Here is a 14,494-nt window from a genome sequence, read left to right on the forward strand (position 1 = left end):
ATGATATAAACAATAAGATGGGATCCTAGAATTGTAAGTAAAAGTTCAATATGTATGTAGTGAAAAATCTAATTTTTAATTTTTTTTTTTTTTTATGTTAAATAATAGATTTAGTGATTATTAAAAGAAAAAAGGAAGAGATTTTTCTTTATTTCAAATATAGAATTTAGTAATTATTAAAAAAAATAAAATGTTTACAGATGATGAAACTATTTGTGAAATTAAAGATTTCAATATGTGACATAGTAATCAAGATCATTTATAGGAATTCTTACCTATAACTATTCATGTGATACATAACTTTGGTTCCATTACAAGAGATATTAAATAATTAGGCCATGTTCATTTTAGCAATGATATAAACAATAAGATGGGATCCTAGTTTCTTGTTTACAAATTCTCATTTTGTATAGTCTAAGAAAAGGTGTTTTATTTGACCTTTGGTATTATTCAAGTTTATATTGTAACTTCTCTCTTATACATATTTATTTGCTTCTTGTCAAGCACGTGGCAGTCCTTTGCCCACATGTCACCATTATAAAATGGCATATCAACTTCCATGATAGCTTACCTATTCAATTAATTTGGCTATTATATCCACTATCGACCACTTGGGAAATATCACATTAGTTTAAAACTTGCTTACTCAGTCTTCACATAACCAAACAATGGGTCATCAATTAACACAATTACCTTTCCATCATCTACCTTATCCATCTGCCAAATCACTAAGCCGCTATCCCCCCAGGACACTTAATGCTCTATACATACTTATTGTTTCGATACTCAACACCTAACATATAGAAGAGCTTGTAGATTGAAGCCCTAATGTCTCAATACTCGATACCTTGAAAGGCCAATGGTCGGGCTATCAAGAGATCGGGCCCTTGGAAGAGGCTAAAGAGTGTCATTGATACTAATTAGCTGATATATTAACATCCAAAAGCCCAAAATCCACGTCATCACTATATGGTTACCACCTAGACATCACCTCGGTGCCTAGTCAACCTTCCATTACCATGTCAACATGCGACATCACTTGCCACATTGGTGCCACATCATAATGAGACGTTGGCATGTCAAATCAACTGCCACACAATTGACTGTGGTATCCCTGGGTCCACGTCCACTCACCACATCATTACTCTATCGGTACCAAGGTTTCTTGTTGGTGACTAGTGTCCTACTTACTAATGTCTACTACCCAATATTGTGACATTTTGATAGGTTGATGTACCGACAACTAATACATTGCATTAGTGTTGGTTGACCTCGAGGTGTCCTTAACACAGTTAGCCCAACATTTGACCTCTCAATGGACTATAGTCCCCAACCATCAAGTGAGAGTCCTTGAACCCTCTATCTCCTTGAGCTAATGGATAATGTAGGTTGATATGCTAATATAGAGGACATGTTTGACATGGCATCTAGGTTAGTTGGGGATTTTTGCACAATTAGGTGATGAGGAGCACTATTTTCCATCATTATAAACCATAGGTATATAGATGGTGTATGGGTGTTAATGTGAGGATAATTTTTCCCCGCAAGGATGGCTTTGTTTGGGTCCTTGGACATCATCTAAGGAGAAACACCATTATCATCCTAGGGCCTAGTATGAGTGGTTTTTAAGGCTTAGTAATAATACAGACTATGCACATGGTACAAAACCACCCCCCAATGCCTCTAAGGTGAATAGTTGGCCTAGTGGTGCTCATGGAGACCATCTAAGGGATGGTTCTTAGGCCCTTGAACATTTTTCAAGGATGAAAACTAGTCCCTGAGGGCCTAAAAGAGGTGTAAGATAATGCTCATGGTCCATGTATAAGCTCCCAAGCCACTTCAATACAACACCTACAAAGCAAATATTTTCCCCACGTATGTTGTATGGAAAGTGTTTATTTCCCTTTAGTGGTTAATTCCTATTGAAAAGTTTTTGAAATTTTTCATGTTATATGCTGATGCCTATTGCTACACTTTTTATCTTTCAATCTCTATTCTTCTAGCAATATATACTTGTCTCATATACAACCTCAAGCAATATGCTTGGTAACACCCTCGAAATAATATTTACTCATTTATTAAATATTTTGTATTTCCACTTTCCAACTTTAGTCACAAAGAAATAATAAATCTAGTTAACAATGAGTAAAATCCATCAAAGTGTTGCCATAACAACAAATGGTTGTACAAGATTCTCCACCTCCTCCTATGGGTAATGTGGGGAAATGGTAATATGGTCCTAATAACAATGCATAGGTCCTCATGTTAATTCTCACATTTATTTTACCACGAGAGAAAAATCATATGACCCTCCTGAGTCAAGTTCTACTTCTAAGGACTTGACCACCCCTTTCGCTTCCACTAGATCTCTCAGATCAGATAAGCCTATGGAACTGATATATCACCCACCTAACAGTGTATTCCAAAAGTTAACAAACAATCCTGATGTGGGGGCTTCCCAAAATTATAGTATTATTGAAGAGTTAGTCGAAGCATCATGTGTCATGTCTTCCTTAGAGGATTTTCAGTCATGCCTCATGTAGCGCAAATCCTTATTGACTACTATTAGAGGGGTAGATCCCTTGGAATATGACTAGGGTCATTTTACCACATGGGTTGTCACTCTGCCTATCGAACATGACTCCCTAATGACAAATTTCCTATGGAAAAATTCATCATGGAGGTCATGGATTCACCTATTGACAATCCTAGGGAGATTATGCGTCTTGATACCTCTAGTCTCCCCAAATGGGAAAAAGTAGAGATTGATAAACTAAATCTCGAATTAACCTAGGGGGCATTTTCTCAGCCATCCTTGGAAGTGTCACCCTTGGACCAAGTAACGTTTTTGGTTTCTAATGTTGAACTTTCCAGTGAATTTTCAAACACACATCCATCATTCAGTGAGTTTCTTGTCACCCATTTATGTCTTCATAGTCCTTGTCATGGAGCCACAGTAGCTCACAAGACCACTCACTTTTTATGTCCTCTGGTTATTCCTAATAACACTATGATTCTAGGTTTTCCTTGTTATCATCAATCTTTAGGAGTCTCATAGTTAAAATTTTTATGGCATGGCCCCATCATGGCACACCATTTGGTACCTCAACTCCTCCCTGAGTTCATGTACAGGAATCCTTTTCTTGTGTCCAAAATAGGCACACATTGACATGATTGTTTTGATTGAGTTGTGATTGTACCTTGTACATAGAAGTGTGTGTGTTGTTTTGTATCCTTTTGGTTTGATGTGTGATCTGAGAACTTTTCTACTATATAATTTTTGAGAAAAAATACCAAAAAATTCTAGGGAATGAAATATTCTAGAAAAAATATATGGATGTTGGTTAGAAATGACTAATCTGATGCTTTGAATGCCAAACAATACACTAAGTATGGATGTTGGTTAGAAATGACTAATCTGGTGCTTTGAACGCCAAACAATACACTAAGTATGGATGTTGGTTAGAAAAGACTAATTTGACGCTCTCAAAGCCAGACAATACACTAAGAACGAATGGAGGAGGCATATTCCTAGTGTTGAACCAATGTTCGTGCTCCAACAAGCTCAAAATGAAGGGCCCAATATATGCAAAAGGGTAAAAAACATAATGATGACTACAAATAAATATAAGGAAGGAAATTGGTTGATAACACTTCATATTATTTTCTTATGCCATACATAATACACTAGGATTATATTTAAATTTTAAATTAATATTAAGTATAAAATTTATTAGATTTGTAGCATGTTGAGAATTGGGAAAGAATAGACTAATCTGCCATGCATTCTAAATTTAGTGATTAGTCGAAAATTGCGTGGAGTTTCCTGGAAGTGTTAGGGTTTGCAAGAGTTCGCGGGAGTTTCCATGGAAGCACGCAGGGGAGGGAGCTCCACTCCCTCCTATAGGCAGGCAGTGGCTAGTCGAGGAAAGAAACCATTAGAGAGTGTCATAGGTCCTTCAGGTGAGGGGACAAGGATTATAGAAGAGGAACAAGATTCAAATAAGACAAAGGAGAATAACATCAACAAGGAAAATGAGCAAGAAGACAAGGAACAAGGAGTGAATAACAAAGCACAAAAAGGGCCATGTAAACCCAAAGCTGAGGTCACTCCCAGAGTAGTTTTAAATGATCCTGCTCTGCAGGCGCATAGAGACCACATGAGGACATATGCTATCATTTGTAAATTCATGGCAATATGGCCCACAGAAAAAGCTTTACAGTCATGGATTAAATATAACTAGAAACCAAAAGGAAGCATTGACCTACATCTTGGGTCTAAGGGTTTCTTTACAGTAGTCTTCACAAATATTGAGGACAAAGACAAAGTGTTTGAAGGAGGGCCCTACTTCTATGCAGCAGCATGCCTTTATATGTGACTGTGGATGATGAACTTTGTCCTTGAGAGAGAAAAATTCACTTCTGTCCCGGTCTGGGTAAGACTCTACTCATTACCCCTTGATTACTGACAAACAGAATCGTTATCTGCTATAGGAAACAAGTTAGGGCATTTTGTCAAAACTTCTGAAGCCACCAAGAAGGGTAAGTACACTTCCTTCGCAAGAATATGTGTGGAGATGGATCTCTTTGGAGCTCTTCCAGATGAGGTCATTTTAGAAGTTTTGGAAGAAGAAGAAGAGTAACAAATATAGATCAGGTAATGGAAGGAAGCCCAGGGGAAAAGGAGAAAGAGGAAGACACAGCTCAAACACATGATAGTATCAAACAGAAAGAGACTATGATGAGCGATGCAGAACCGGAGATGGACCAAGAAATGACCCAAAGTGATATGGAAACGGAAGATCATGAACTGCAGGAGATTCTTGACAGGGAACACCTAGATCTGGAAGGATTCTTGAAACATGGGACTATGAGTGGGGTAGACGCTTTACCACCAGAAGAATTTAATAGGGTACAAAAACTGTTCCTATGGAAAACGCAGGCTATAGGGTTGGACAAACAAGGAAAAAGTGAAAGGCAGGGCAACGAAGGTGTGAAAACCATGAAAAACACATTGGGATTAGCTCCCAGAATTTCAGGAAAGAAAAGAGGCAGGAAAAAGCATAACGAGTTATTAACGGAATGTGGAAAGCTAATGATAGATTCAGGTAAGATGAAAGATCTAACCAGCTACTCTACAAATCTTTAATAATGAAGTTTACATCTTGGATAGGTGCACTTTTCAATTTTCCAACTTCTCCATAGCATCATTGCCATCCAATATCATGTTTAGCATATTCACCTTCACATTACACTGTTTCTTGTAGAAAAATAAGGACACTTGTAGCAGTTTGCAACCTAACTTCTAAGCTTGCCCAAATTCACATGAAACACATGATTTTCCTTAATGCTCTATACATACTTACTGTCTCAATACTCGACACCTAACATACAGACGAGCTTGTATATTGAAGCCCTAATTTCTCAATACCCAATATCTTGAAAGGCCAATGGTCGAGCTATCAAGCCACCGGGCCCTCAGGAAGAGGCTAGAGAGTGTCATTGATACTAATTAGTTGATATCTTAACATCCAAAATCCCAACATCCACATCGTCAGTATACGGTTACCACCTATACAACACCTCAGTGCCAAGTCAACCTTCCATTGCCATGTCAACATGCCACATCACTTGCCACATTAGTATGCCATGTCATCTAGACCCACATTGGTGCCACATCATAATGAGACGTTAGCATGTCAAATCAATTGCCACACAATTGACATGCGGTATCCCTGGGTCCATATCCACTCATCACATCATTACTCTATCGTTATCAAGGTTTCTTGTTGGCGACTAGTGTCCTACTTACTAATGTCTACTACCCAATATTGTGACATTTTGATAGGTCGATGTACAAACAACTAATACATTTCATTAGTGTTGGTTGACCTTGAGGTGTCCTTAATACGGTTAGCCCGACATTTGACCTCTTAATGGACTATAGTCCCCAACCATCAAGTGAGAGTCCTTGAACCCTCTATCTCCATGAGCTAATGGATATTGTAGGATAATATGTTAATATCGAGGACATCTAACCTAGACTAGGTTAGTTGGGGCTTTTTGCACAATTAGGTGATGAGGAGCACTATTTGCCAGCATTATAAACCATAGGTATATAAATGTTGTATGGGTGTTAATGTGAGGATTTTCCCAACAAGGATGACTTTTGTTGGGGCCTTGGACATCGTCTAAGAAGATACACCATTATCATCCTAGGGCCTATGAATGGTTTTTAAGGTTTAGCAATAACATAAATTATGCACATTGTACAAAACCACTTCCCGATGCCTCTAAGGTGAATGGTTTATAGAATGCAAATTTGTGTTTATATAATTTATAAGATGAAAAGGTTAGTTAATATTATATGGTTTGTATTAATAAAATAAATGCGCAAATTAATAGAACTACTGGCAAATGAACATATAAAAAGTTATTATGATGAAGTCTTTTCAAACAATTTTGTGAGAAAATTCAAAATTTTGTGGGAAAATTCAATTAATAGAACTGCTGGCAAATGAACCTTTAAAAAAATATTATGAAGTAGACTTTTCAAACATTTATGTGAGAAAATTTAAAATTTCGCTTGTCTCCTTGGCTGGAAGTCCCACCGCATGAACATTCTCTTCCAACGATTGATTAAGGTGTCGTTGTCACGGTTCACACCCAGTAGGAAAGCTTATTTTCTGAACAAGCTGTCTTATATTATTATATGATATTTGACAAGTTATCTGGTATTCAACGATTTGGGAAACTTTTGAGCAGACAGATCAGTGTGCTTTGAGGAGCAATAGCCAAGACAGGTTTACCAGCTCTGCATTTAATGCTATTTTTTCTGTGAGGCCGATCTTCCATAGTTTTTGCCTAAAACAGGTATGTGTTTTAGCTTTCTCTTTGTTTTCTTAAAAAATAGCTCCTTGAAGATAGGGTGTAGAAACTGCAGGCAAAATTTTCATGTATGTTTTAGCTTCTGGATCCTCTCCAGTGCCATTCCTGCCTCCTCTGTAGCCTCCTCTATATCCACCTCACGCACCTCCTTAGTTGTTCGTGGGGTCACCTCCTCAACTCGAAAATAATTTCTTTTGAATCATTTTTCGATTGTATGGAGGGCGCAACAATTGTTCCTGGGGTTTTCGATTGTATGGAGGGCACAAAAGTTGTTCCTGGGGTCACCTCTTCAACTCGAAAATAATTTCTTTTGAATCATTTTTCCATTGTATGGAGGGCACAACATTTTTCATTAGTATTAGTATTTTGAGGGCATTTCTCTGTCGAGGCGTACCGTCCCATTTTCTTTGGTTATCAAAGAGTTTTCCCTGATCAGTTCCTACCCTGCAATCATCTTTGACATTGCTCACATGCCCATCATAACTGAAAATGGGCTGATAAATTCAAAGGCATCTCCACTTCCCCTAAATTACTTTTTTTGTTTGCACATCAAATCGAAGGTTTGAGGAGATGATTGATCAAGAGGGGGCACATGTATGCCTAGTGTCGATTTTGGTGGAGATTAAGGAGGGGACCCTCCGCTCTCAGTTTTTTGTAAAGTTATGATTATGCTTAGGGCATATCTTATGAATCATTAGGGGTGATGGATCCTTTGGGTAAAAAACCTTGACAAATTAGATCTCTTTTGTGGAGAGTAGAGTGAAGGTTAGCCATTTCGTCTGCAGATGCGGAAGATTTGCGATCGCACACACAGACATTTGAATTGCAGAAACGGAAGTAGAAGAGACAGGGACCATAGCAGAACGAGGAAAGTAGAAAAGGCGCACAACAAGCGATATCATAGCAAAACGAGGAAAGCAGAAGAGACAGGGACCATAGCAACTTCCTCCCACTCTAGCGAGAATCATTACATCCCGTCGTATACCCTACCAGATTCCCAGTCATTGCAGATTTCATCATAACCTGTCATCTCAAGGTTAAAATTATATTAAAACACCCGTGACTATTGACCTTCCAAAAAATCATAAAAATTTTGTTCTTGGCATTTCTGCACTTGCTAACACAACGATGAAGGAAAAAACACATGTTGTGGCTGAGCAGTATACAGATATCTACACGCAACCCAAAACTGGGTGAATCTAGCCGATCTTGCATTGCAAAACCTTGATAGGGGTATACCGATTTTATCAATATGATACATATGTTTGTATAGTTTTTTATTTTCTTAATCATATGACGAAAACCAGAATACAAGAATATGGGTTTCAATGCTTCACAACTGTTATGTTCTTGAGGCTCGGTTGCAACTTGGAGAACTAGGAATATTTTGAGAAGAGTATATATATTTTTTTCAATCCATGTCCTTGCCTTGCAGGACATTGAGAGGGGTATATATATTCTTCTCAATGGAAAACAATTGCCGTTTGTGTGGTTGTTTATGATCTTGCCATTTACTCACGTATTTTTGTAATATGTAAAAAGTTGCAACCTCATTAAATGACACTTACACAGCTAGAATACACCAGTGCTACCTCTAGAGAGATAAAATCAGCTGCGTTCATCTGATTCCTCAGTGCTCAAGATACTGGCCCATTGTATACACATAATCGAAGGGATTATCCTTCGCTTTGACAAGTGAAATAGCCAGTAAACTCAAGGCAGCAATATCAAGATGAGTCCATATGTGCTACATTATTAGATTGACTTGGTAAACTGATATCTTGTTGTCTGTTCAGATTGTTGGGGCTACCTTTAGATTCTTTCGTTTTGATTGTACAGACTTTAAACACATACCCAACCCATTTCCTTGTAAGCATTACTAAGCATAGGATGATAATATGGGGCATTTTCTTGGATCGGATTCCAGCTTAGTTATTTTCTCTGCTTTTGGGCATATGTAAAGTTAAGTGCATTTTAATGGAATGTGATTGCTTGTTTCTGTGTTAAGATATCTGCAAATTTCCTTGCTGACACTTTCACATCAATGTAAGAGAAGTCCTTATAATCAAATGGGTATTTATCCCAGGAGTTTATTCTTGCGCATTCTCACACTTTCAAGGCTTGCATATGTGCCATAAATCATAGACAAGTACCCAGACTTGGAAGAAAACTCAAAGTTAGAACCTCTTTTGACAGCGTATAGGTCCTCCTCGTAAGACAGTTGTAGAGACTTCTCCCTTCAATGCGCTTATGGATTTGTTATGGATTTGTTGTAGAGAAAGACTTAGTTATGGACTTGTCTGCCTCAAAAAACAAAGGAGTTTTTTATATCTAAATATGGAGGGAAGTAGGGCCTTTTTTGGGTAAATTTGCTTTCAATCTCATAATATTCGACCACTAGATTTCAATTTTATTCTTCAATATGTTATTTAAAACCTCCCATGACATTTTTCATTTAGTGTAATAGAATTTGGCCTTTGTTCCCAAAAATATTTTCTAAATAGAGTGCCACCATTTACCAGTCCTAAAATTTGAGTGATTTCCTCAATATTATTTCAATTGTAACCTTTAGGATTAGCTTTCTGTTTGCATCATCTTTCATGCCAACATTAGAATTCGATATTCTCCTTTCTAATGCCAGCCAATTGTTCTTAAATATTCTAGCTATTGTCACAGTTATATTTATGTCATCTTGCATACCTGAAAGATATACTAGGGTTAATTATATGTTGCAACATTACAATTTTCATCAGGCTTAGAATTAATAATATATAAAACAATATAATGATAGCTGGCCAAACCAAAATTTTGGACTCTACCTACATCATCTCCATGTCTGATTTCTCAATATTTCCATGCATTCTACAGGTGTAAAGAAAGGAACTGTAAATACTTGTGAAAGATAGATTTTCAATAACACCATATGCATCATTCATGCACCCACTTAGACTGTAAAGTTTAACCAAGGGCATATTGCATTGCTCTGGGGAAAATTCCATAATATTGACTTATGCATTGAAAATAATGTCAGTTCTCATCAAGTAAACCTGAATGGCTACAGGCAGAAAAAGCACCAAGAAAGTGACATGATTGGGCTCGATGTGCTATGCTTAACCTTTTCATAATGAAAAAGCTGAATATTATTATATGAGGGATATAAAGTTCAAAATTTACATCATATACACTCCCATTTGCAGAGAAAACCAGATGAAATCACCATGGGAGAATTCCAATTAATAGCTAAGGAAAATTTGACTGAAACATAGTGTTCTCGGAGATCTCCAAAACAAAACATGATCACATAGAGAAACATGAAACATATGGATGTATAGAAACATCATGTACACCATCCATAAACAATTTGATAAAAGAAACAACCACATAGAGATCAGAGACCCGTCCATGGAAACCTGTGAAGAAAACAGAAATGAAACTAGAAGTCTGGCAAAATAAACTCTTGGATATGATAGCTTACTCCCTCAGATAGAACCTGCAAAAACCAAAAACCAGTAGCATCCTGTAGACCTGTTTTAGACAGTGAATCTGCCAGATAATTTTTGTCTCTGCGAATATGGTGGATAGAACTACCAACCATGGAATCCCAGAAAAAACTGATCCTCCCCATCCAGCCAATCAAATGTGGAACTGTAATATGGATCTTACCAGAGATGTAGTCGACCATAACCTTCGAATCCCCAAAAATGGAAACATGTTGTAGATTAAGGAAGAGGCAAAATTTTAATAACCCTGCGAGAGCCATGGCCTCCGCTTTACTATTAGAACCACTCCCCCCGTTCCAGTGAATGGAGAACTGAGTGCTTTCATCTACCATGATCAGGATGCCACAGCCACATATGCCTTGCTGTTCTGCACCGTCGAAAAACGCCTTTGGGAAGGGAGAGTTTTCCAAAGATTGTTCAGAGGATTCGCCCCTTCTTTGGATAATAGCTTTCAGTGGAAGGGCTTCATAAGTAGCAACGATTTTAACAAAGATTTCTGAGCTGGCCATTTTTGAATCGTTAAAAATGATGTAGTTCCGCCATTTCCAGATGTGCCACAGGGTAGAGATTATTATCCTTCGCCAATTTAACTTCTGTACGCTGCACCAGAGGAGCATATCCATTATTGAAGCATGTGCCTTGAGTTTAATTCCATAACTGTTCTCCAGAAACTGCCAAATTTGCTGAGAACGATAGCATCTTATGAACAGGTGATCATTATTTTCCCCTTCAGATCTGCACAGAGGACATATGCCTGGACCGATCCATCCGCGCTTCCTCAAATTCTCCCAGGTTAAAATCTTATTATGAAAGGTGAGCCATGCGAAGTGTATCATTTTCGATGGACAGCCATCCTTCCAGTAAATGTGAGGAAATATCGGATTGATCGGGGATCGTTTTGATTGCAAGATGTGCTGATATACTTCTTTGACCCTTATATTATTCATCTCCTTTGAGTGGCTCCATATTAAAAAGTCAGATTCCACATTGCGAAATATTCCACAATTCCTAAGACTCACCCTAATGAGATCCCACTGATTTGCTATCGAGTGAGGCATCTGAAGTGTGTCTGCGCTTTTCCATAGTGGAATAGGCCCCTGCCATTCATCAATCAGACTATCCCAATAGAAATATCCCCTTCTGTGGAAGAAATTCAAAAGAGATTCAAGAATTTTAGACACACCGCTGCTTCCCTTAAAATGATCTTTGCCAATAAGAATCTTGCTACCATTTTGAAAATGCCAGATATAATTCTTTAGAAAATAAGATTCAATCTTGCGGAGGCTATTCCAAATAGATGATCCATATGGCACCCCGATCATTCCTTTTCTGTACCAGAAAACAAAATCCTTCCTTTTTAAATATTTCGCCTGAATCATGTTACACCATGGACCAACACCATGGACCAACACCATGAACAGCTCTCCACAGAGATTTGCATAAAAGGGCCCTTCCAAAATATTGCATATCAAGTAAGCCCCAACCGCCCATGTTCTTTGGCAAAGAGATGCTGGCTAATTTTGTGAGATGAAACTTCCTCTTGTCTGCTTGGCCTCCCCAGATGAAATTGGCAGACAGTCTATTCAAGCTTTTAATAATGCTTACAGGAATAGCAAATAAATGAGCCCAGTAGACCGTGAGTTGGTTCAAAACTGATTGTACAAGAACTACTCTTCCTGCCAGTGTTAGACACCTGAATTCCCATGCTGATATCCTTCTGTGGAATCTGTCAAGGATCCAACTCCAATCGGATTTTGTGTAGCCATTTGCTTTGATCTGGAAACCCAAATACTTCATACCACAGCTGATAGGTTGCGCTTTGATTCCAAATAGTTCTGATAACCATTCTATAGCTTCTTGATTATTTTCATTGTGATAAATTGCAGATTTCTCATTGTTGACTATCAAGCCCGTAGCCATCTGAAAGTTTTTAATAATTTCATAGTAACATGTCCAGGTAACCCTTCAAGTTTCTAACTTGATGAGGACATCCAGCTGGAATAAAAACTGCCTCACCAAGGTGTTGTTCAAATGTCCATGGCTCTACTTGGTATTCCTCTTTCAATTTCTTTTTATGACCTTCATTCAAGCAAAACGTTTGATCATGAATGGGGTGGACAACCGAATCAACTGATACATTTCTGCTATGTCTGAAGTCTTGACAGTGCTTCAATAAATAATCCTGTAACTTTGGTATGTCCTCTCTCCAGAAAATGTCCCAAAGAGCCCCACCACGTGTGACATCTAAACTATTCTCTCTATTGGCAATCCTTCCTTCCACCTTTTTTGGTATTGTACCAAGATCCTTTTGTTCACTACTATGAGCTTTCCACTTTTCTGAACCATCATATTTTGCTCCATCTATATCCCAATTTTGCTCTTCCATATAATCAAGAGACTTTGCCCTCAAACTAGATTCAATGTCATTATCATTAAGGCATTCATCAATAGTTTGACTTGAAGAAACTTTTCTGCTGCTTTAAGACACAAAAACATCAAATGATGATGCCTCAATTTTAGTTGTTTTTCCTCTCTTTTCTTCACCAAAGGATTTTCCAATCCTATCTGAGTCTTCATAAAGTTCTTCCGAGTCTAATGCTCTTAATGATCTTTGAATTTTATCTATCTTAAGTTGCTGCCACCCTGGGAACTTGACTTCAGCTGTATGAGTCAATACATTTACCACATCATACATATCACAGTGCAGCTTAGTAACAGAATCACCTTGGCCAAGTTCTTCACCTGTCCCATAAGCAATGTAAGTTCTGGGTCCTATATCAGGCTTTAAGCAATTATCAAGAAGCTTTGCTGCCAGATTAAGAAGGCCCCATTCAGGATGTGTGTACTCATGAAAGGGCAATGCATTAATGAATTCAGCTCTATGGCGTGGTAAACGTTCTTCAAAGAAATTTCGTGGTGGCCAATCCTTCAGCTTCAACATCAAAGGCCAACCATTTTTATGCATTTGACCATCTGCGTACCCTTTGAAAAATTGGTTGACGCTGATTTCAATTTCACACCAATTTAAGCAATCAATGGCCTTTATCTTTGTCTCCTCATTAAACTTGCCATTCATAGTCTCTCGAACAGGCCGCAACATGACCAATGGGTCCCAGCTCAGACTGGAAGTGCCTTCAAGAACATTCTGCACAATGACCGGTTGGCCTCTAATCCAGTGTTTCTGGAAATGCTCAAGGCCTTCTTCTCTAGTATCCTGTACAGTTGGACAGTACAAATAATTGTCACTGTTGTCCTTCCTATGAGCTGCTTGGCGTAAATTCCTTTCAGAATATCCATTTTTCCCATAAGAACCAGACTTGAAGCATGAGGTACAGGAGTGAGAAATTTTCAAGCCCTCTGCGACTTTGCAGCTGCTGGCCATTTCCTCTGCCTCTTTGTTAAGTTTTGCAATCATATTCATTCTATAAATGCGTTTTAATTCTAATAAATGACAACCACAGCCACCATATTCCTTTGGAGGGCATGGAATGCTACCATCACTATTAGCCTTCCAATCTGGTAATCTGTCTGTAGGGTCTACAGTGCTATTGCTAGTAACCTGGGAGTGAAGCTCCCAACCTGATCTTCCGCCCGACACCTTTGTTTGCTTATTTCTTGGTAATCCCTCTCTAGAATAACCTCTATCTGTAGACTGCTGTTGGGCCAATTCTGCTTTACCACCACCTGGTTGACAACCTTCTCGAAGCCCTCGACAACAACTAAGACAAAGATCATATGAACAATATGGGCATTTCCGATGGTAATCAACAATTGATGTCTTGCAGTTGTCACAGAATAGATGCTCATCTGCATTAAGTTTGGCTTTAGGAATCTCCGGCTTTATTGTTGGTTCACCTAATGCCTTATTATTATATTCCATAACAGACATCCAAGAATATATGTGTGACATCAATTTGCTTGATTGCACATCAATTCTATCTTTAGGGGAAGAATGTGCTTTTAGCATTGAGAAGACGTGATCGTTCAATGTTCTCGACTTCTTTGCATTTTCCAGATCCTATCCATAATTCATTGGTTTTGATGTTTCTCTTGATGTCAAATATGTTATTACTACATTCTCCACTTCTACAGCATTAATATTTTTA

The 14,494-nt window shown here is 38.1% G+C and overlaps 1 pseudogene; it reads right to left on the bottom strand.

Annotated features, from left to right (window-relative positions):
* Positions 1–12,327: 12,327 nt before the first annotated feature.
* LOC149195791 (lysine-specific demethylase JMJ27 pseudogene) lies at positions 12,328–14,268 on the bottom strand (annotated as a pseudogene).
* Positions 14,269–14,494: the final 226 nt, after the last annotated feature.

Source organism: Pinus tabuliformis, chromosome 2_2 (assembly GCF_031772625.1).
Source record: "Pinus tabuliformis cultivar Carrire ecotype Pingquan chromosome 2_2, CPIR1, whole genome shotgun sequence".
Classification (NCBI taxonomy): Eukaryota; Viridiplantae; Streptophyta; class Pinopsida; order Pinales; family Pinaceae; genus Pinus; species Pinus tabuliformis.